The sequence below is a fragment of the Staurois parvus genome, unplaced genomic scaffold (assembly GCF_062004578.1).
Source record: "Staurois parvus isolate SC_StPar_1 unplaced genomic scaffold, SC_StPar_1.0 ptg000254l, whole genome shotgun sequence".
In the NCBI taxonomy this organism is placed as follows: Eukaryota; Metazoa; Chordata; class Amphibia; order Anura; family Ranidae; genus Staurois; species Staurois parvus.
Window position 1 is genome coordinate 1,751,211 of NW_028318050.1, and position 24,517 is coordinate 1,775,727.

A 24,517-nucleotide genomic window follows, 5' to 3' on the forward strand; every position below is an offset into this window, starting at 1 on the left:
GCAACATGAAAATGTGTCTCTGCAAATATATATGATCCCAGGCTTCCTCCAGCAGTTCATTCTGATGGTATTTTGCCAAAATAATCACATGACAGTTGTCAGTAAGCAACAATCCCTGTCAGTAAATGTTTTGCTCACAGTCAGTGGAAGATATTTGTTGGTGTTGGTGGTCTTCTTTGATATCTCATCCCTCCGCTGTACAACAATCAGTCTAACACAGGCTGCTTCCTGACAACCCTTGTACTGAATGATCTCCCAATACATCCAATATAGTTCAAATATCCCACTTCGGGTGCCTCGTGTCCGCTCCGTGGAATGGAGGAGTGTCCCGGACACACAAATCAAGTACAGTTGCTGGTGCTGGCATGCAAGCCGATACATCTTGTAAGTGTGATTTTAACCTGTGCTTGCGTGGGTCTCCTCCGGGTACTCTGGTTTCTTCCCATACTCCAAATGCTGGTAGGTTAATTGGATCCTGTCTAAATTGGCCATTGTATATGAATGTGAGTTAGGGACCTTAGATTGTACGCCCCTTGAGGGCGGGGACTGATGTGAATGTACAATATATATAAAGTGCTGTGTAAATTGATGGCGCTATATAAGTACCTGAAATAAATAAATAATTGTAAGAGTCATTTTTAATAAATATTGCTCTCTGGTTCCTTCTATATATTGTTCTGGTGGTATGGAGGAGTGGATAAGAGACCCAGCACTGGCGGAGTACATACACCTGGAGGGGAGCAGTGGTTAAAGTGCCAGTGACCCACTTTTTAATAAGGATTCCTGGAACTCCAGTGAGTGGGGTCCAAAGAGAGGGGGAGAAATTGGAAGGAAAATGTCACTTTATGTTTGGAGGACTTATTATGAAGGACTGCACTGCTTGAAGCACTTGATGCAAATCACGCATTGTGTTGTAGGATTGCACAATGTGTTTATATAGTCATATGAAGGTATGTTTTACATGAACACAAATGAAGGGACAGTGTGTAATATTGTTTACATGCAGGAAAGAGGGAGGTGTTGTATAGTACCAAAGTGGTACCTTAATAGTAAAGTACAAGGGGCACTATGTGCACATTCACATGTAAGGGGCAGCACAGTGGCTAAATGGTTAGCACTTCCGCGTGGCAGTACTCGGGTCGCTGGTTTGAATCCCAACCACAGCACCACCTGACTGGAGTTTGCATGTTCTCCCTGTGATTGTGTGGGTTTCCTCAAGGTACTCTGGTTTCCTCCCACACTCCAAAGACATGCTGGGAGGTTAATCGGCTCCAGTCTAAATTGTCCCTAGTACGTGTATGTATGAATGTGAGTTAGGGACCTTAGATTGTACATCCCTTGAGGGTTAGGGACTGATGTGAATGTACAATATATATGTAAAGTGCTGCATACATTGATGGTGCTATATAAATAAATAAAATAAAATGTAAAAATTATTTTGGACACCTTAGACCACGAGGGAGGTGTATTGTAGTGCTACACCAAACCATAAGCTCTTGGTTGACATTGGTATTTTCCATCAGCACGGTATATAGCATTGGAACTCTACTCAATGCCTCCATAGGTGTCCCTCTCTACACCCCACTCAAACTCCACTATGGGCTTTAATGATGCCTTCCCCTGTCTTTTTTCGGCTGTGCTTCCACAAGCACTTCCGGTGAAATATTACCGGGGTCCCCCTGGACTTTCTATCCATCTGTCTGCTTCCTTGTTGCAGGTTCCTGGATTTCCTGACCTCCTGGATGTTCTTGACCCTTTAGGGCAGCCTTTCTCAACCTTTTCAATGCAGAGGAACCCTTGATATAACTTTCTGGTCTCAGGGAACCCTGGCTCAAAATGGCTTTATCTACAGTCCACGCTACATTAGGGTGATAGTCAGAGGTGAGAATGTTCCTTACACTTGTGGTCATTTGGAAAAATTACCCCCTTGAAGATAGCTAAAAAGATCAATGGTGTCAGTGGCAACTTATCTGAGAAGCAAAAATTGCTCATTGCTGAAGGAACAACTGACAACCTCTGGAGGAACCCTGCTTGAAATAGCCTGCTTTAGGGTTACCAACCCCTTCTCTGTTACTCCTGGCAACCGAATAACCAGCAATTAACACCACATTCTATTTATCACCAGCAGCAACATTCCACAATGGAATACACACCTCATTATTGTCAGTGTCATTAGGACCTCTTTTCCCCCCATGTCTGTTAGGACAGGGTCTTAGGTGGGACCATACATAGGCAAGCAGTTATTCCCCATGGAACCTTCTCAAGGTTTCACGCTTCCTGCTGTCCAACTCTTCACAAGCAACTGCCCTACCAACTAACATTTTCCGACACAACTACTTTCAGACTGGTGACCCCTGTAGCTGGCCAGCTAAGACCAGTCCTAGGTTGCTAATATGGTTCACATATATGTGTATACCAAACCTGCCAATAACCTCAGTACAGTGTATATGTGTATATGTAAAGCCAAAAGCAGAATCATTGCTGTAATTTATGTCTTTGATTGTTATATGACATTTATATATTCATTGTGTTAGCAGAAGCAGAAAAGGAAAATATGCCTTTAAGAGTTAGTATCACAGCCAATCACAGACAGCCTCACACTGTACAGAGCCTTAACCAATCCCAGACAGTTTCACATTTATGCCTGTGTAAAACTCCCTGCTAGACACCAGACAGAAGAGGAAACAGACAAAGTTCTAGTCAGAAAAGCTTTATGGAGGCAGAGAAGGCCAAATAGGTATTTATGCACTTGTGTGTTCCTCTGTTTTTTAGCAATGCAGGTAGATCTGTATGTAAAAACTGTTGTATGTGTGTTTACTTGTAGTTCCACCGAATTTACCGAATTTATCAAACTATACAGAACGAAATAACCTATCGAATTTAACGAATTAATCTAACAACATACGCTAATGAATCTATTGAGATAAGCTATCGAATCAACCTAATGTAATACGAATTAAACCATTGTAATATGAAAGAAACAAACCATTGTAAGCAGTTATATGAAGAAGATTGAAGTTATTAAAGAAGTTAACTAAAGTATTTGGTGTGCTCTTTAACCTCTTGCCGACCGCGCATAGCCAAATGACGGCTTCACCGCGGCCGGCCAGTTCTGGGTGGACGTCATATGACGTCCTCCCAGAACGCGCTCTCCTGCGCGCCCCAGGGGGCGCGCACCCGGCGATCTCCGTGATCGCTGTGTCCTACGGACACAGCTGATCACGTGATGTGGTAAAAGGCCAATCACAGCGGCCTTTTACCACCTGATCAGCGGTGTCCAATGACACGCTGATCAGAGGGAAATGCAAGTGCCGGTTCTCGGCTGCACTTTCCTCACGCTGTCAGATCGTGAGGAAAGTACTGCCGAGAACCGGCAGTTGTCAGAGCGAGGATCGGCACCGATCATCAGGGCACTGATGATCAGTGCCCAGCAGTGCCACCCGCAAGTTTCGCCCAGCAGTGCGCCCACTAGCTCCGCCCACCCGTGCCCAGCAGTGCACCCACCTGTGCCACTCTGCAGTGCCACCTACCTGTGCCCAGAAGTGCCACCTACATGTGCCCAGCAGTGCCACCCACCTGTGCCCACCCACCTGTGCCCACCAGTGCCACCCACCTGTGCCCACCCACCAGTGCTGCCCACCAGTGCAGCCCAGCAGTGCTGCCAGTCAGTGCCCAGGGGTTGTGCCAATCAGTGCCGCCAGTCAGTGCCGTCTATCAGTACCCATCATCAGTGTCACCTATCAGACACCTCATTAGTGCTGTCTATCAGTGCCGCCTATCCGTGACACCTCATTAGTACTGCCTATCAGTGCCCTTTAGTGCTGCCTATCAGTGCCCATCAGTGCTGCCTATCAGTGCCCATCAGTGCCGCCTATCAGTGCCCATCAGTGCTGCCTCATCAACGCACATCAGTGAAGGAGAAAAAATGCCTGTTTGAAAAATTTTATAATAGAAACAAAGAAACTTTTTTTTTTTTTCAAATTTTTTGCACTTTTTTATTTATAGCGCAAAAAGTAAAGTGCCCAGCGGGGAGTAAATACCACCAAAAGAAATCTCTATTTGTGAGGAAAAAATGATCAAAATTTCATATGGGTACAATGTTGCATGACCGTGCAATTGTCAATCAAAGTGCGGCAGCGCTGAAAGCTGAAAATTGGCCTGGTAAGGAAGGGGGTATAAGTGCCCTGTAGGCAAGTGGTTAAACCTACTGCATCCATAGAGCGGCATTGGAGGAATTACAGAGTAAAGTCAGTCTAATCAAACAAAGAATCAGCAATTGCATCATTTTTCTAATGCCACAGCGCACTAGGCACCAAAGGGTGCTGCGCCTGCCACAGTGGAACTATTACCCTCAGAGGTCAAGCAACAGCGCTCCTCAACTTGCACAGTAAAGAGTACACTAGAGAAACAGAGCGCCAGCATATACCGCCACGCGGAAACACCTCAGCGGAACAACAGTACAGGCCATAGCACGTGCGCATTAGTCAGACTGCAGACGACTCTTAAAGTGGCATAAAGGCATGACATTCAGAGAAAGAGCGCCAAACCTCCTGCACCTCTAGAGAGAGAAAGAGATGCTTGGGGGGGGCAGAGTCCAGAGCTAGAGTGCCCGCACCGCTATCCATCAGGAGACCACGTGTTGCATCCAGAGAGTTCACGATACTAATCGCAAAGTCACCGCAGAGCATCGCAAGTCACCGCAGAGCATCGCAAAGTCACTGCAGAGCATCGCAAAGTCACTGCAGAGCATCGCAAGTCACCGCAGAGCATCGCAAAGTCACTGCAGAGCATCGCAAAGTCACTGCAGAGCATCGCAAGTTACCGCAGAGCATCGCAAGTCACCACATCAAGAAAAGAAAAGTCTCCTTTAAGACTGACGTTTGTTTCTGCAACCCTCAGATCACGGTATCCTGCTTTCCAATTAAGGTCAGAGCTTTCCTTTATTACTCACTTATGCACATAGGTTTCTGCAAGAGACATTTTTGTGCTCAAGAGAATACAGACTTTTTATAAAAGAGAGACAGTTCTAGTATATGACTCTGAAGTATTTAAAGTGAAAGTCATTTATTGCCTGTGTTTTGGTGCTATTACATGTAAAGTGAAAGTCATTTATTCTTGCATTTGGTAGTATTGCATTTAAAGTGACAGGTCCTTATTATTCATATTAATTGTTATAGCATTCAGAAATGGCTGAGCCTAGCATTGCCACCCCACTGTTAGCGGATGCAATGATAGATATGGTAGAAGGTGAAGAGCAAGAGAACCTGTCTGAATCTGAAAGGTGCAAGGTAACGGTAGTGTCGCCCCAAACAAATATAGCTGAAACAGGTGAACTAAGACGTTCATCACGGGACAGAAAACCGACCCAAAAGGTGCTAGAAAATTTGGAGCAAGAGGCAGCACTGAAAGGAAAAAGGTTCGTCCGAATATATGAGAGGTGGAAAGTATACATCATAGACATTCGCAGAAAGCTAAAACAAGAAAGCATAAAGGAGAATTTGAGTGAAATGATAGAGACAGTAGAAGATTCTGAATCAGAGCTTATGACAGCATATGTCAACTTGCGGTCGTCCTTGACACCCTCCCAGGATATTGTAAGGAACATGGATACATGTACCGCAGTCACTAGGGATTTAGTGAAGCTTATGAGAGAACTATCAGCTGCAGCAAATTATGATGAAGTCAAGGCATGAAAGAGAATGAATGAGCTCTTCATGAAAGACTATGCTAGGTCCTTAGGAGGAACCACAATTTCAAGTCTGACTTCCATCACTAGCAGAAGCGCCAGCCACATAACAGAGTTCTCAAGTACGTCAGCCAAAAGAAAAGAATTAGCTGAACAACTCGCTGCCAAACGAGCAGAAGTAGAGATGGAATCTGCCATTGAGGCTCAGCGTCAGGAAATGGAAGCTCAGCGCCAGGAAATGGAAGCTCAGCACCATAAAATGGAAGCCAAAATGGAGGCCCAGCGTCATAAAATCGAGGCTCAGCGCCATAAAATGGAAGCTGAAACGAAAAGTCTGGAAAGGCAGAAGGAAGTTAAGATTATAGAAGCCAGACTCAGAGTGCACGAAGAGGATACAAATCAGGGTAGTCATAGATCCAAATCAGTGCTAAGTGGAGAAGCTGAATCCTACGATCTTCCTTACGCCCAGGAAAATGGAAGGAAATCTCCAGCATGTAGTGAAGAAATAAGTCACAGTCCTTCCATCCGTGCTCAGAGAGAAAAGAAGAGAGACTCGCCTGATTCAGAACCAAGATGAAAAAGAGAACCAGATAATTCAACTCCCATATGTCATGGCAGTGGTCACGAGAATGTTGCAACTGCTGACCCGGCGAAACCTCAGAGAATATTTCTCACTAGACTTCCTGTTCTGGAACCTACTATATTCTCCGGAGACGTACTGAAGTTTATAGAATGGAAGGCAAGTTTTGAAATGATCATTGAACATAATTGCTCCCGTCCAGTGGACAAGTTATTCTACCTCCAGCGGTATACTGGCGGAGAAGCAAAAAGGGTTCTTGAAGGTAACTTCTATAGGAAAGATGAAGAAGCCTACAAGCAAGCTTGGGAAAAATTAAATGCAAGATATGGTCATCCTTTCTTAGTGCAAAGAGCTTTCAGAGAGAAGTTGATAAACTGGCCCAAAATAGGTCCTAAAGAACACTTCAAGCTCCAAGAGTATGGCGACTTCCTGCAAGCATGCAGCAACGCTATCCCACATGTTCAAGGACTAGAAGTATTGAACGACTATCTAGAAAACCACAGGATGCTAGCCAAGCTACCAGAACAAGTGGCTTCTGGATGGAATCGCTATGTGACTGAACAGTTAGATAACGGCAAAAACTTCCCAAGTTTCAAAGAGTTCTCTGAATTTGTCAATAAGGAAGCACGAATAGCGTGTAATCCAGTAACAGCGTCTTATGTCTTAAAACCCTTAGAAGAAAGGCCTACAAGAGAGATAAGACGCTCAAGAGCAACTAGCTTTGCAACCAACACAGCTACTAAAGGTCCAGATGCCCATGAGAGCAAGTTCAACGTCATTGCTGGGATCAGTAAAGAGTCAGAACCGACAAGTCTTCAGACTACCTTCAAGTGTATGTTCTGTGAAGAGAATCACTCCATACATAAGTGCCAACGATTGAAGGAAAGGTCTCCAGATGAAAAGAAGAAGTTTGTGTTTGATAATCAGCTGTGTTTTGGATGTTTAAGAAAAGGCCATATTACTAAAGAATGCAAGAAAAAGGCCACTTGCAGCGTTTGTAAAGGACGCCATCCTACACCACTACATGAAGAACGTCCAAAGAAAGAGAAATCCTTAATGCCCAAGGACACTGAGGAAGAAAATAAAGCAACAATATTCTCTTGCAGAGTGAGAGAAAGAGAAATCAATGGCACGTCAATGGTTGTACCAGTGTGTATTTCAAATCCTAAAAGGAAGAACAAGAAGGTATACATCTATGCGCTACTGGATGCCCAGAGTGACGTCACCTTCATTGATCAAGAAATCTGCAAGAAATTACAAGTGGCCACAGAACCAGTGAAACTCAAACTCACCACAATGACAGGAAGAGACACATTGGTGAACAGTCAAAGAGTTAAAGGACTGAGAGTTAGAGGACTCCACTCAAACTGCATATTAGATCTACCTCCAGCTTATACAAAAGACGACATACCTCTGGATCGAGATCGCATACCTACCTGTGAAACAGCCAACAAATGGGAACACCTATCTGTCATATCTCATGAAATGTCCCCGCTGAAGGAATTTGGTGTTGGACTGTTGATAGGCTACGACTGTCCCGAGGCCTTGGTGCCACGAAAGATAATCGCAGGAGGAAAGGGTGAACCCTACACAGTCCAGACTGATCTAGGATGGGGTGTTGTTGGAGGAAAATGACAGATTGCAGATTCAGGACAGGTGACAGGATTGTGTCATAGAATATCTGTCCAAGAGTTACCAACTGTAAGTCCAGCGAAAGTACTCAAAATCCTAGAATCCGACTTTGCAGACGTAAGTTATAATGAAAAGAGTGTATCCCAAGAGGACATAAAGTTTGTACAAGTTCTAGAAGATAATATTCAGCAAAATCAACAAGGCCATCTTGAAATGCCCCTACCTTTTAGAGAACGACCTCATCTGCCAAATAACAGAGATCTTGCCCTGGCAAGATTGAAAAGCTTAACCATTAGCCGCCCGGCCAATGGCCGTTTGGCGGCTTCAGATGTGTCTCTTCATTCCGGGTGCACGCCATTTGGCGTGCTCCCGCACATGCGCCGTTTGCGGTAATGCAGAGCGGCGCAGCAGCGGGATCTGTCACGGGCCGTGCACCTCGGACACGGCTGATGACAGATCCGAGTACCGGCTCCCGTTGCTGGTACCATGTGACCTGCTGTGACCAATCACAGCAGGTCACATGACAGTTGTATACAATGGATGGTTTCATTCATGATGCCATTCATTGTATACTAGTGCCTAGCTGTGAATGGTCACAGCTAATCACATGCACATGTCATGTGATTAGCTGTGACCAAATCACAGCCAAGCACAAAAAAAAAAAAAAAGCTGAATGAATCAATGTCATTCAGGTAAATGCTTGCTTATAGCAAAGTAATTCTTTGCTATAAGCAAATTGTGTAAAAAAAAAAAAAAAAAAAAATACTGATCACTTCCCCAAAGTAGTACAGTGTTACTATGGTAACATTGTACTACTTTGGTCATAGTAAAATATGAAAAAAAAATCTTAAAAAAAAATAAAAAAAATGTAATAAAAAATTAAATATAATAAAAAAATAAAAAAAATTTAAAAAAATATATATATATTTTTTTTTTCATACTGTCACCAGTCAGTGTCCCTGTTCACCGCCATGCCAGTTATATGATGATATATAGAGATATGGATTGATATTTACGTGTCTAAGCTCCAGAGCAATTCACCTGGAAATGTTGGAAGATATGTCAACCGACGCCTTTATCAACCCCTTAAGTTGTTTCATAGCCATTAGAGGTATTGTCAGAGAACTTAGATCTGACCAAGGATATAATTTTGTTGGAGCAAAGAACGAATTGAACAAGGCTCTAACAGAGATTGATAAAGAAAAAGTAACTGAGTACTTGTTAGAGAAACAGTGTGATTTTCACATGATGATGTGATTTTCACATGCAAGCCATACAGGCGGAGTCTGGGAGAGGCAAATCAGAACTGTAAGAAACGTACTAAGTTCAGTGTGGAAAAAGAACGCCGGAAGATTAGATGATGCTTCACTTAGGACACTATTCTATGAAGTAATGTCTATTGTTAACAGTCGTCCACTTACAGTCAACAACATCAACGACCCAACAAGCTTGGAACCTCTAACTCCCAACCATCTACTTCACCTTAAGTCTGACTACATACAGCCACCACCTGGCAACTTCACCAAAGAGGATATATACGCAAGGAAAAGATGGCGAAGAGTTCAATATCTATCAGAGCAGTTTTGGAATAGATGGAGCAAGGAGTACTTAGCTCATCTCATACTAAGAAGTAAATGGCAAACGCCTAGAAGAAATGTTCATGTTGATGACATAGTGTTAGTAAAGGAAGACGACTTACCTAGAAGTCAGTGGAAATTGGCCAAAGTCCTAGAAGCTCGAAAGGATGAAGAAGGACTACTAAAAGAGTATTGTTACAAATGGGAGACTCAAAACTGGACAAAAGGGAAAAACGTCTCACAACTCCACTCAAGTTGGAACGTCCAATACAAAAGTTAGTTGTTCTGCTTGAGAGTAACAAAGACACTTGAGAGTTGAGAAACTGATGGAAAATTCCTCAAATTCATGTTCGAATCCTATAACTGAGAACATAGAATTATAGGTAATTTTGGTGGGAGTGTAGCTGGCCAGCTAAGACCAGTCCTAGGTTGCTAATATGGTTCACATATATGTGTATACCAAACCTGCCAATAACCTCAGTACAGTATATATGTGCATATGTTAAAGCCAAAATCAGAATCATTGCTGTAATTTATGTCTTTGATTGTTATATGACATTTATATATTCATTGTGTTAGCAGAAGCAGAAAAGGAAAATATGCCTTTAAGAGTTAGTTAAAGGTGAGCCAATCACAGACGGCCTCACACTGTACAGAGCCTTAACCAATCCCAGCCAGTTTCACATTTATGCCTGTGTAAAACTCCCTGCTAGGATTTTCTAGAGACACATGCTCACCAGACAGAGGAGGAAACAGACAAAGTTCCAGTCAGAGAAGCTTTATGGAAACAGAGAAGGCCAAATAGGTATTTAATGCACTTGTGTGTTCCTCTGTTGTTTAGTAATGCAGGTAGATCTGTATGTAAAAACTGTTGTATGTGTTTACTTGTAGTTCCACCGAATTTATAAATCCAAGTGAATTTATCAATCTATCGAAATATACAGAACAAATGTATCAAATCTATTGAATTTATTGAGATAAGCTATCGAATCAACCCAATGTAATACGAATTAAACCATTGTAAGATAAATGAAACAAGCCATTGTAAGCCGTGTTATATGAAGAAGATTGAAGTTATTAAAGAAGTTAACTAAAGTATTCGGTGTGCTCTTTAAACCTACTGCATCCATAGAGCGGCATTGGAGGAATTACAGAGTAAAGTCAGTCTAATCAAACAAAGAAACAGCAATTGCATAATTTTTCTAATGCCACAGCGCCTTCCACAAACGGTGCTGCGCCTGCCACAGTGTGTATATATATATATATATATATGTGTGTGTGTATATATAGAATTTGTTACTTTTTGCTATAAAACAATGTAAAAATCTAGTTTCTTCATACATTTAGGCCAAAATTTATTCTGCTACGTATTATTGGTAAAGAAAATTCCAATAAGCGTATACTGATCAGCAGGGTGGATTTGATGTAAATCACTAGTCAGTAAGGCTGGATGTAAATCCTAGTTTTCTACATAAAGACTAATTCTTGCTGGTATAACTTTAATATACCAGTAGATAAAGATTTTTAGAATAACAACTTTTCATATTAGTTTTTTTATCCCCAGTTTAATAGGTTAATCATTCATATTTGGACAACTTTTCTGTTGTACTTAGGAAGGAGAAAAATAATCATTACCTTAATAATAACAATTTAAATAGATTTATTCAACTGAAACAATAACATTCCAGCATATGTGATTTGCTTAAACATCCATGTTTGTTAACTAATTTGGCTAAACAAAATACCGTATTTTTCACTCCATAAGACACACTTTTTCCCCCAAAAAAAGAGGGGAAAATGTCAGTGCGTCTTATGGAGCGATTATGGAGCGGCCGGTCCGGTATTTCCACCGCCGTGTCAGAATACCGGGCCGGCCGCTCAGCTCTGCAGTAGGACCTTACCTGTTCCTCTATCCATCCGCGCGCTGTCTTCCCGGCTTCTGTAGTGTAGGCGCTGGGCTTGACAGCCGGGTGCCAAGTGCCCATGCACAAGAAGCGGTGCTCTTTGTGAATGGTAAGGCGGCACCTGGGACACATGACAGATCCCAGAAGCCGCCGGACCAATCACAAAGTGCAGCGCTTCTCGCTCATGCGCACTGGGCATCCGGCTGTCAAGCTGAGCGCCATTACAGAAGCTGGGAAGACAGCGCGCGGCTGGATCGAGGAACAGGTAAGGTCCCGCTACAGAGCTGACACTAACCAAAGAACAACTCCACAGAAGTAAGAGCGGGTACCTGTCAAATTCAGGTACCCGCTCCCCCCCCTCCCCAAAGGTCAGCAGTCATCTCCCGTACTGTCTGCAGTCTCTGGTCATCTCCTGTACTGTGTCTGCAGTCTCTGGTCATCTCCTGTACTGTGTCTGCAGTCTCTGGTCATCTCCTGTACTGTGTCCGCAGTCTCTGTGTTCATCCCCTGTACCGTGTCCGCAGTCTCTGGTCATCTCCTGTACCGTGTCCGCAGTCTCTGGTCATCTCCTGTACCGTGTCCGCAGTCTCTGGTCATCTCCTGTACCGTGTCCGCAGTCTCTGGTCATCTCCTGTACCGTGTCCGCAGTCTCTGGTCATCTCCTGTACCGTGTCCGCAGTCTCTGGTCATCTCCTGTACCGTGTCCGCAGTCTCTGGTCATCTCCTGTACCGTGTCCGCAGTCTCTGGTCATCTCCTGTACCGTGTCCGCAGTCTCTGGTCATCTCCTGTACTGTCTGCAGTCTCTGGTCATCTCCTGTACCGTGTCCGCAGTCTCTGGTCATCTCCTGTACCGTGTCCGCAGTCTCTGGTCATCTCCTGTACCGTGTCCGCAGTCTCTGGTCATCTCCTGTACCGTGTCCGCAGTCTCTGGTCATCTCCTGTACCGTGTCCGCAGTCTCTGGTCATCTCCTGTACCGTGTCCGCAGTCTCTGGTCATCTCCTGTACCGTGTCCGCAGTCTCTGGTCATCTCCTGTACCGTGTCCGCAGTCTCTGGTCATCCCCTGTACCGTGTCCGCAGTCTCTGGTCATCTCCTGTACCGTGTCCGCAGTCTCTGGTCATCTCCTGTACCGTGTCCGCAGTCTCTGGTCATCTCCTGTACCGTGTCCGCAGTCTCTGGTCATCTCCTGTACCGTGTCCGCAGTCTCTGGTCATCTCCTGTACCGTGTCCGCAGTCTCTGGTCATCTCCTGTACCGTGTCCGCAGTCTCTGGTCATCTCCTGTACTGTGTCCGCAGTCTCTGGTCATCTCCTGTACTGTGTCCGCAGTCTCTGGTCATCTCCTGTACTGTGTCCGCAGTCTCTGGTCATCTCCTGTACTATGTCCGCAGTCTCTGGTCATCTCCTGTACTATGTCCGCAGTCTCTGGTCATCTCCTGTACCGTGTCTGCAGTCTCTGGTCATCTCCTGTACCGTGTCCGCAGTCTCTGTGTTCATCCCCTGTACCGTGTCCGCAGTCTCTGGTCATCTCCTGTACCGTGTCCGCAGTCTCTGGTCATCTCCTGTACCGTGTCCGCAGTCTCTGGTCATCTCCTGTACCGTGTCCGCAGTCTCTGGTCATCTCCTGTACCGTGTCCGCAGTCTCTGGTCATCTCCTGTACCGTGTCCGCAGTCTCTGGTCATCTCCTGTACTGTCTGCAGTCTCTGGTCATCTCCTGTACCGTGTCCGCAGTCTCTGGTCATCTCCTGTACCGTGTCCGCAGTCTCTGGTCATCTCCTGTACCGTGTCCGCAGTCTCTGGTCATCTCCTGTACCGTGTCCGCAGTCTCTGGTCATCTCCTGTACCGTGTCCGCAGTCTCTGGTCATCTCCTGTACCGTGTCCGCAGTCTCTGGTCATCTCCTGTACCGTGTCCGCAGTCTCTGGTCATCCCCTGTACCGTGTCCGCAGTCTCTGGTCATCCCCTGTACCGTGTCCGCAGTCTCTGGTCATCTCCTGTACCGTGTCCGCAGTCTCTGGTCATCTCCTGTACCGTGTCCGCAGTCTCTGGTCATCTCCTGTACCGTGTCCGCAGTCTCTGGTCATCTCCTGTACCGTGTCCGCAGTCCCTGGTCATCTCCTGTACCGTGTCCGCAGTCTCTGGTCATCTCCTGTACCGTGTCCGCAGTCTCTGGTCATCTCCTGTACCGTGTCTGCAGTCTCTGGTCATCTCCTGTACCGTGTCCGCAGTCTCTGGTCATCTCCTGTACTGTGTCCGCAGTCTCTGGTCATCTCCTGTACTGTGTCCGCAGTCTCTGGTCATCTCCTGTACTGTGTCCGCAGTCTCTGGTCATCTCCTGTACTGTGTCCGCAGTCTCTGGTCATCTCCTGTACTGTGTCCGCAGTCTCTGGTCATCTCCTGTACTATGTCCGCAGTCTCTGGTCATCTCCTGTACTATGTCCGCAGTCTCTGGTCATCTCCTGTACCGTGTCTGCAGTCTCTGGTCATCTCCTGTACCGTGTCCGCAGTCTCTGTGTTCATCCCCTGTACCGTGTCCGCAGTCTCTGGTCATCTCCTGTACCGTGTCCGCAGTCTCTGGTCATCTCCTGTACCGTGTCCGCAGTCTCTGGTCATCTCCTGTACCGTGTCCGCAGTCTCTGGTCATCTCCTGTACCGTGTCCGCAGTCTCTGGTCATCTCCTGTACCGTGTCTGCAGTCTCTGGTCATCCCCTGTACCGTGTCCGCAGTCTCTGGTCATCTCCTGTACCGTGTCCGCAGTCTCTGATCATCTCCTGTACCGTGTCCGCAGTCTCTGGTCATCTCCTGTACCGTGTCCGCAGTCTCTGGTCATCTCCTGTACCGTGTCCGCAGTCCCTGGTCATCTCCTGTACTGTGTCCGCAGTCTCTGGTCATCTCCTGTACTGTGTCCGCAGTCTCTGGTCATCTCCTGTACTGTGTCCGCAGTCTCTGGTCATCTCCTGTACTGTGTCCGCAGTCTCTGGTCATCTCCTGTACTGTGTCCGCAGTCTCTGGTCATCTCCTGTACTGTGTCCGCAGTCTCTGGTCATCTCCTGTACCGTGTCCGCAGTCTCTGGTCATCTCCTGTACTGTGTCCGCAGTCTCTGGTCATCTCCTGTACTGTGTCCGCAGTCTCTGGTCATCTCCTGTACTGTGTCCGCAGTCTCTGGTCATCTCCTGTACTATGTCCGCAGTCTCTGGTCATCTCCTGTACTATGTCTGTAGTCTCTGGTCATCCCCTGTACTATGTCTGCAGTCTCTGGTCATCTCCTGTGCTGTCCGCAGTCTCTGGTCATCTCCTGTACTGTGTCCGCAGTCTCTGTCATCTCCTGTACTATGTCCGCAGTCTCTGGTCATTCCCTGTACTATGTCCGCAGTCTCCGGTCATCTCCTGTACTATGTCCACAGTCTCTGGTCATCTCCTGTACTATGTCCACAGTCTCTGGTCATCTCCTGTACTATGTCCACAGTCTCTGGTCATCTCCTGTACTATGTCCACAGTCTCTGGTCATCTCCTGTACTATGTCCGCAGTCTCTGGTCATCTCCTGTACTATGTCTGCAGTCCATTGGTTCCGAATATTTTTTTTCCTGTTTTCTGCCCCTAAAACCTAGGTGCATCTTATGAAGCGAAAAATATGCTATATATATTTTAAGAAACTTAGACTGTCAGCCCCTTCCTCCTCGCACTGTCGGCCCCTTCCTCCTCGCACTGTCGTCCCCTCCCTCCTCGCACTGTCGGCCCCTTCCTCCTCGCACTGTCGGCCCCTCCCTCCTCACACTGTCGGCCCCTCCCTCCTCACACTGTTAGCCCCTCCCTCCTCGCGCTGTCGGCCCCTTCCTCCTCACGCTGTCGGCCTCTTCCTCCTCGCGCTGTCGGCCCCTCCCTCCTCGCGCTGTCGGCCCCTCCCTCCTCGCGCTGTCGGCCCCTCCCTCCTCGCACTGTCGGCCCCTCCCTCCTCGCACTGTCGGCCCCTCCCTCCTCGCACTGTCGGCCCCTCCCTCCTCGCACTGTCGGCCCCTCCCTCCTCGCACTGTCGGCCCCTCCCTCCTCGCACTGTCGGCCCCTTCCATCTCGCACTGTCGGCCCCTTCCTCCTCACACTGTCGGCCCCTCCCTCCTCGCACTGTCGGCCCCTCCCTCCTCGCGCTGTCGGCCCCTTCCTCCTCGCACTGTCGGCCCCTTCCTCCTCACGCTGTCGACCCCTCCCTCCTCGCACTGTCGGCCCCTTCCTCCTCGCGCTGTCGGCCCCTTCCTCCTCGCGCTGTCGGCCCCTCCCTCCTCACACTGTCGGCCCCTCCCTCCTCACACTGTCGGCCCCTCCCTCCTCGCACTGTCGGCCCCTTCCTCCTCACACTTAGTTTCACTTTCTTCTTCTGCAGATCTATTCCACTCCAAACAATCAGAAAAATATTGTTTCTATTCTATTCACTGAACTTCTTGAAACTTAGCAGTGAAGGGGTTGATTCTGTATTCATAGGTTTGTAGAAGTTAGGATTGAGGTCTTTTTCTAACTCTGTTCATGTTATAACATTTTTGCTGTGAAGAGGCATGTGATCTCCACTGAGTCAAATTCAGTTTTGAGAACTGCAAAAGTAACCCGATCATCTGTGATAATATCTTGTAGGCAGAGAAACTGCCCAATAATCTTACAGAAACCTCTGGAGAGCGACATTGTGAATGGATTCATGGGATTTATTTACCAAACATATACAGCCTTATTCTACATAATTACAAAACTAATCTTTATTTCATGATGGAATAACCTTTGGATGGTAATATATTTTCCTCAAAAAGCATTTTATTTAAAAAAATTGTAGGAGGAGAGGGGGGAGGGGGAGAGAGAGAGATATGGACTCTCCCTGAAGATTGGCCCTGGTCACCTGCCACTTCTTCCGGGAAGGGGGAGGGGGGGCGACACTTCCGCCCTAGGCAAATGCGTTGTTTGCCTCCTGGTAAATGCTCCACATAAAACTAAATTCAACGGCTGCAGCTGATTGGGCCGCTGACAGTTTCTGGCTGATCTTATCTCATCCTTAAAGAGACTCTTCTGCACTCCTCAGTACATATAGAAATGATTGCTGGGCCTTTATGTTACAAAGTATAGACAGATGTTTAGAATGGACTTGGATCACCTTACCATTCTGCTCCCTGATCAATCGGTGCCTCTTCCTGCACATTCAGTGCTGATTCCTGATCAATCGGTGCCTCTTCCTGCACATTCAGTGCTGATTCCTGATCAATCGGTGCCTCTTCCTGCACATTCAGTGCTGATTCCTGATCAATCGGTGCCTCTTCCTGCACATTCAGTGCTGATTCCTGATCAATCGGTGCCTCTTCCTGCACATTCAGTGCTGATTCCTGATCAATCGGTGCCTCTTCCTGCACATTCAGTGCTGATTCCTGATCAATCGGTGCCTCTTCCTGCACATTCAGTGCTGATTCCTGATCAATCGGTGCCTCTTCCTGCACATTCAGTGCTGATTCCTGATCAATCGGTGCCTCTTCCTGCACATTCAGTGCTGAATCCTGATCAATCGGTGCCTCTTCCTGCACATTCAGTGCTGATTCCTGATCAATCGGTGCCTCTTCCTGCACATTCAGTGCTGATTCCTGATCAATCGGTGCCTCTTCCTGCACATTCAGTGCTGATTCCTGATCAATCGGTGCCTCTTCCTGCACATTCAGTGCTGATTCCTGATCAATCGGTGCCTCTTCCTGCACATTCAGTGCTGATTCCTGATCAATCGGTGCCTCTTCCTGCACATTCAGTGCTGCTTCCTGATCAATCGGTGCCTCTTCCTGCACATTCAATGCTGCTTCCTGATCAATCGGTGCCTCTTCCTGCACATTCAATGCTGCTTCCTGATCAATCGGTGCCGCTCCATGCACATTCAGTTCTGCTTTCTGATCATTCAGTGCTTCTCTCTGATCAATCGATGCCTCTCCCTGCACATTCAGTGTCACCCCCTCTTCCCCTGATGCTGCCATTTCCTTCTCTCTCCTTTTCTCTGATCACAGCCGGTCTCTGGTCAGTAATGGTTGTATTCTCGTCTTCTCCTCTCCCTGGGATAATGTCTGTATACAGGGGAGGGGGTGGAAATGTCGCTCCACCTTACAGAAATATGTGCGATTGCTTTCACTTTCACATCAACCAAACCTATGCCTTCATGTTGTTTAGAAGAGACGCAGATGTTCCTTTTGTGTCAGAGGAAACCGGACAGTGATGTTTAAATCCATGTAAAAAACTTGTAAAAAGTAAAGAGGACCTGTCAGTAACTGCACCAGACTGTATGAATAATTCCTGATATGTCACAATGTACAGCGACAGGGTCATTGTTCAGAAAAGCTCCACCTTTTATCACTACAAATCCAGCCTTGATCTCCAGTCAGTGACTTTGCCTAGGCAGAGATTATGTCTTTAGTCTGCTGCAGTCAGGAGGGAGCATTCCCCTAGTCTCCTCTCCCCCACTGATCAGATTGCAACATTGTAACTTTGTAGCAAATCACAAGGTGAGATGCTGCAGCAAGAGGCTGATCTGTGTCAAACATTTGTGAACACAACCAAGAACTACACAGGCAACAGGATTTCCATGAATGTGTTATCTCTGAGCTTACATCTCAGTCCAGGAAGTGGATGGTGACCCTGGATGATGCCTGAATAAAGATGGTGCCGCCCACCTAGAGAGAAAAGCAGATGGCGATATTGTCAGAGGGAGTCCTGTGAGCTCTGTGAGAGGTTTACCATACCTAGAAGTACTAATGATCACTTCTATATCCATTGATAACTGAGCATAGTAAACGGTCTACACAGACTCCTCATTCATTCATGTAATGTGCAGCTTAGGCTGCAGAGCAAAGGACTGCCTTCAGTCCCTTTCTCGGTCTCAGAAAAGAGTAATCAGGGGTCTGTTTTGACCCCTGATATCTCGCCAACCCCCCCCCCCCCAAAAAAAAAGTACAAAATATTTAAAAATAAAATTGTAAAAAAAAAATAAAATAATAATAATTAAAAAAAACATAGTAAGTAGGGATGCACATATAATTTGCGGTGCAGTTTTCATCCACACAAAATGACTGGGCGCAAATCACACTGTAAAGAATGGAATGCGATTTGAACAAGAAAGCAGTGCGATTCCTGTCCAAATTGCATGCAGTTTCCCGCACCGCATCCTGTGTGAATCTAGGCATGTCACAGTGATTTCAGCCGGGGTTCACACAGGAGCGGTGTGGGATAACGCATGAGATTCAGACAGGAATCACACCGTATTTCTGTTCATATCCCATGCCATTCTTTGCAGTGTGATTTGCGCTCAGTCATTTTCTATGGATGTAAATTGTACCACAAAGTATCAGTTTCGGGTATCAGGAGTATTTTTACGATCACTCAATACTCGGTATCTGCACTGTTCCCAATCCCGGTATTGGTGCATCCCTAATAGTAAGGTCTTGTTCACACACGGCATGCACAGCGTATCCCCCTGCAAGGCTGGGTTTACCTGCACAGGGGTGTACAGGTGTTCCATGCATCCCTGTGCAGGGAGTCCCATTCATGTCATTTGGGATGTAGTGACTGCATGAACACAGCCGTTGCTCCCAATTTGACATCCATGTAGGTCTGGTTCCATGTCCCTGAGCTCATGCTGCCTGCGGTCGGGGTCCTACACCCAAACCCCCACACAGATGTCAGATTGGGAGCAGCGGCTATGTATCCCAATAGACATGAATGGGACTGCCTGCATGGGGATGCATGGAACACATGGGCATCCCCTTGAGGGTATACATGGCCCTCTACCACCATACACATTAGTACGCCCCATGTGAACAAGACCTTCAGAGCAATATAGCAGGAATGTTGTGTTTGTCTGCACTAATGATTTTACTGTATTTGTGGTAACAAAGCGATTTGATGAACATTTGTGTAACTACTGCTGGGCCTAAAAAATCATTAGCACTTTATTTCTACAGGCCATGTGCTTTCAGAAAATACACGGCTCAAAGAAATGAGAGGAAGACTCTTTAATCAGAATAAAGCATGAAGCCAATGAAACTCCTGGGATATGGATCTGGTCAGGTAAGTAGCAGAGGGGGTTGTTCATCAGTTTCAGATGCTTTTGTGTTAATGAAATTAACAGGTGCACTAGATGGGCAACAATGAGACGACACCCAAAACAGGAATGGTTTTACAGGTGGAGGCCACTGACATTTTTTTCCCTGCTCATCTTTTCTGACTGTTTTTTCACTAGTTTTGCATTTCTCTAGGATCAGTGTCACTACTGGTAGCATGAGGCCATACCTGGACCCTACAGAGGTTGCACAGGCAGTCCAACTCCTCCAGGATGGCACTTCAATATGTAATATTGCCAGAAGGTTTGCTGTGTCTCCCAGCACAGTCTCAAGAGCATGGAGGAGATTCCAGGAGACAGGCAGTTATTCTATGAGAGCTTGACAGGGCCGTAGAAGGTCCTTAACCCATCAGCAGGACTGGTATCTGCTCCTTTGTACAAGGAGGAACAGGATGAGCCCTGCCAGAGCCCTACAGAATAACCTCCAGCAGGCCACTGGTGTGAATGTCTCTGACCAAATCAGAAACAGACTTCATGAGGGTTTTCTGAGGGCCCGACGTTCTCTAGTGGGCTCTGTGCTCACTGCCCGGCACCATAGAGCTCGATTGTCATTTACCATTGAACACCAGAATGGGCAGGTCCACCACTGGCACCCTGTGCTTTTCACAGATGAGAGCAGGTTCCCCCTGAGCACATGTGACAGACATGAAAGGGTCTGGAGAAGCCGTGGAGAACGTTCTGCTGCCTGCAACATCATTCAGCATGACCAATTTGGTGGTGGGTCAGTGATGGTCTAGGGAGGCATATCCATGGAGGGATACACAGACCTCTACAGGGTAGACAATGGCATCCTGACTGCGATTAGGTATCGGGATGAAATCCTTGGACACATTGTCAGACCCTACACTGGTGCAGTGGGTCCTGGGTACCTCCTGGTGCAGTGGGTCCTGGGTACCTCCTGGTGCAGTGGGTTCAGGGTTCCCCCTGATGCACGGCAATGCCCGGCCTCATGTGGGGAGAGTATGCAGGTAGTTCCTGAAGGATGAAGGAATTGATACCATTGAATGGTCCCCATGCTCACCTGACCTAAATCCAATAGAACACCTCTGGGACATCATGTTTTGGTCTATCCGACGCCGCCAGACTGTCCAGGAGCTCAGTGATGCTCTGGTCCAGATCTGGGAGGAAATCCCCCAGGACACCATCCGTGGGCTCATTAGGACCCTCCCCCGACATTGTCAGGCATGCATACAAGCACGTGGGGGCCATACAGACTACTGAGGACCATTCTGAGTTGCTGCAATGACATTTCACCAACATGGACCCGCCTACTGCATCATTTTTTTACTTGATTTTTGGTGTGTCTTTGAATTCAGTCCTCTGTAGGTCGATCTTTTCCATTTCCATCAAATGATGGGGCGTCCTTACGTTCCTAACACATCCCCCGTCCATGTCAGGATAGAGATCCAGCAGGAGATTCCTCCCCATTGAGATCTGATGGGTTTTCAAAGTCTTCCTTTCATTTTTTTAGCAGTGTATATGGTTTTGGGGGGTCTTTTAAAATTCTGAAAGCTGTAAGTGACATATGGTAACCTCCAAATTGTGAGACTAAATTGTTTTTACTTACAGTTTTGCCCACATTCCGTTTTCATCATTTCACAAAGAGGCACAATTTAACATTTACAAGTATTTGTTATTTATTACCTCAATACAGCTTTTAGCCTTTATATTTAGTAGCTGTTTTGTAACTTTTGCTATGTATGTATCCATGAATAGTGATTTTAGTGTATTTTTAGTGAAAATATTGTGTTGAGAAAGTTTCGCGCAAATCTCACAGGCTCTAAAAAATCAGCAGTACCTTTCTTTAATTCTACCGGTCCTTTGCTCTCAGAAAATATATGGTTTGGGGGGGGGGGGGGGGGGAGTCTTGCACAAACTCTGAAAGCTGTAAGAGAAAATAAAAAAAAAATGTAAAAATTACAAAAATGGCCTGTTTACCTGAGTATAAAAGCGGAGAGCCGGGCCTGGCAGTGAAAGGGTTAATGATAAGTGCAGCTGTAAAGTGTGGCCTTTTGGTCTGATTGAATATATTATTAGAAGTGTTTTGCTATGTGTATTCAACAAGTGAAAAAAATACCTGTTGGTTTTTCAGAAAGAAAAATTTCCCTGGTATACACTTTGGGGTTGATTTTTTAAAAATGTGCACCGCCATTCACCCAGTGCAAGTGCATGTACATTCGTTCTGTGTGAATGGGGCAAAAATTGAATGTAAATAGGCTATGCCCATGGAGTTTGAATGCAAATCATTGATTTGGCCAGTAGATGGGACGAAGTGTCAAAGGAATTTCCTTTCTTTACAATATTTCTTTTTCTCCAGCCCTGTTCTTGTCTCAACGAGGAAGATATTGTGTGACGGTTTCTGATGCTACTTTCTATTATAAAAAAAAAATTAAAAAGTGATCTTCAAAATGACCCCTTTTTGGTAACTGGACACCACAGAGAGATTTAATTTCTAGCCACAATCTTTCAGAAATGAAGAAATGTGTTGGTATTGAAGTGGTTAAAAAATAAATGAAGACGTGCTTACCCTTTAAAAGTCCTCCAATGAAAGCCGAGACATGCCTATAAGTGGAAGAAAGTTGAAACCTTGAGCAGTAGAAATTGCATTGTGTGTAATGGCTAGATGTTATATATACAGTATATGGTCAGTGGCATTTTAAGCCCAACCGCACCCTCTAACATTGGTGGTCAATGGCATTTTAACCCCACCCTACCCTTTATTATTGGTGGTCGAAGACATTTTAACCCCACTCCACCCTCCATCATTGGTGGTCTGTGGCATTTTATAAATCAAATAAAGTTCAGTGCTTTCACAAGTAACGTACTTTCCTCTATCAATAGATAGAAAGTGCACAGTAAGTTTAAAGTGCTATAAGTGCGATCCGTGCAAAGCGCAATCAATAAATCTCCATATGTCATCAATCAGCAAAATATGTAATAATAATCCAAGTGAATGTTCATATTGCATACACAATCAGGTAATAAAGTGCTATTGAACAATAAGTGAAAATAAAATGCCCATAATAATATAAAAAATAAATAATATTCTGAAATGACAAAATATATATGCAGCGCTCTGTAAATAATATAATAACTATAAACAAAAAGTCCATCAATAAAGTCCTTTCGCAATCACAATGTGAGTTGAATTATTCAAATAAAACCACCACGTGACTGTTTAGATATCTTCAAAGTGCTGTGTTCCCCCTTCAGGTGTGCACTCATCCAACTTTATTTGTCTCCCACTCTCATGGTTGGCAAAAAACACTTTGATATAAACATATTCTTGCAGACAAGGATGTTCACTCGTATACATCGATTTTTCTTCTCTATGGTTCCAAGACTCCAGATTAATAGCCTCTGAAACTGACTCTCCACAGTAACTCTCCCAGAATGGTTCCAACACTCCAGACTTATAGCCTCTGATAATAATAATGACTCTCCATACCATATAAAAGAAAGGAAATAGAGACCCGACATGGTGCAGTATCCTTTAAAACCATTTAATCTCTGATTAACCACTTCCTGTCCGGACACTTTTACCCCCTTCCTGTCCAGGGCAATTTTTAGCTTTCAGCGCTATCACACTTTGAATGACAATTGCGCGGTCATGCAACACTGTACCCATATTAATTTTTTAACATTTTTTTGAGACAGATAAAGCTTTATTTTGGTGGTATTTATTCACCGCTGGGATTTTTATTTTTTTTAGTATGTAAATAAAAAAGTTCAAAAATTTTGAAAAAAAGTGTTTTTTTAAATAAAATTTTGCAAATAAATAATATTTCATCATAAATCTTAGCCAAAATTTATTCCGTTATTTTTTTAGTAAAAAAAAAAAAATCCAAATTAGTTTATAACCAAAAATTATAATTTTTAAACATTTTTTTTTACATTTTATTTTATTTTTTTTATATTATTATTATTATTATTATTTTTTTTTTTTTTACATACTGTCACCCTAGCAGTACACTGTCACCATGGTGACACTGTACTACTTGTGGAGGGTGATGAAGATTTTTTTTTTTCACACTGATTGCTTTTACACCCATATAGCATGTAAAAGCAATCATTTCTCTTTCTCTCTGTCTGCATTCTTGCAGTCATTGAGAATTACTGAGTGAGCTGTGAGTGGTCACAGCTTGTCACATGGTACAAGGCTGTTGTGAATAGCCTTGTACCATGTGACCTCTGTGATCATTCACAGATTTCACACATAGTAAGCAATGATGTCACAAGTGACATCTTGCATACTACTTTGCATGTGATCACTGATTCGCCAATCAGTGATCACATGATCGGGACCTCGTACAGAGGTCCCGTCTGACGATCGGTGTTTCACTGTGTCTGGAGGACACAGCGGGCACCGGATCGCGGTGGTGCGTGCTCCCAGGGAGCGCTCACAGCTAGAAAAGGCGGGTGCCGTTTATGGACAGCAACCCGACCCTGGACTGCCACCGCCCTGCCGTTTATAAACAGCAGGCGGACGGCAAGAGGTTAAGGAAACTCGCTTACAAAAACATGACGCAAGATAAACCCAAAGATATATATAAATCTGCTCTTGTGAAGGTAATGTCCAAGAGGGAAGACCGCACAATGCTCTCACCACTGCCGGTCCTCGCTCTCAAACAGTCCCGTGTCACTTCTGGTTCCAAAGTACGTCACTTCCGGCTCTCGCTCAGCCAATCCCTGATGTGTTTCGTCACTTCCGGACTTATTCATAGGGAGTGGCTAAGCGATGTGGCTCCATGCTTTTATAGCGTGCACGGTAAACATATAATATTTTTGATTGGTTGACTATAACTTGTCATTACCACAAGGATATTCAGCCCATAACCTGGCGGAAGTTACCCACCACGGCTGCCATATTTAAGGGCAAACAAGATCAAAATCTAATATCAATACATGTGTATATATATTAGCAACCTATTGCCAAATATAAATAATATGACATATATCATTGGGTATTTACAAACATATTACACAACCATGTATAGCAATATTTATATAGTGTGCAC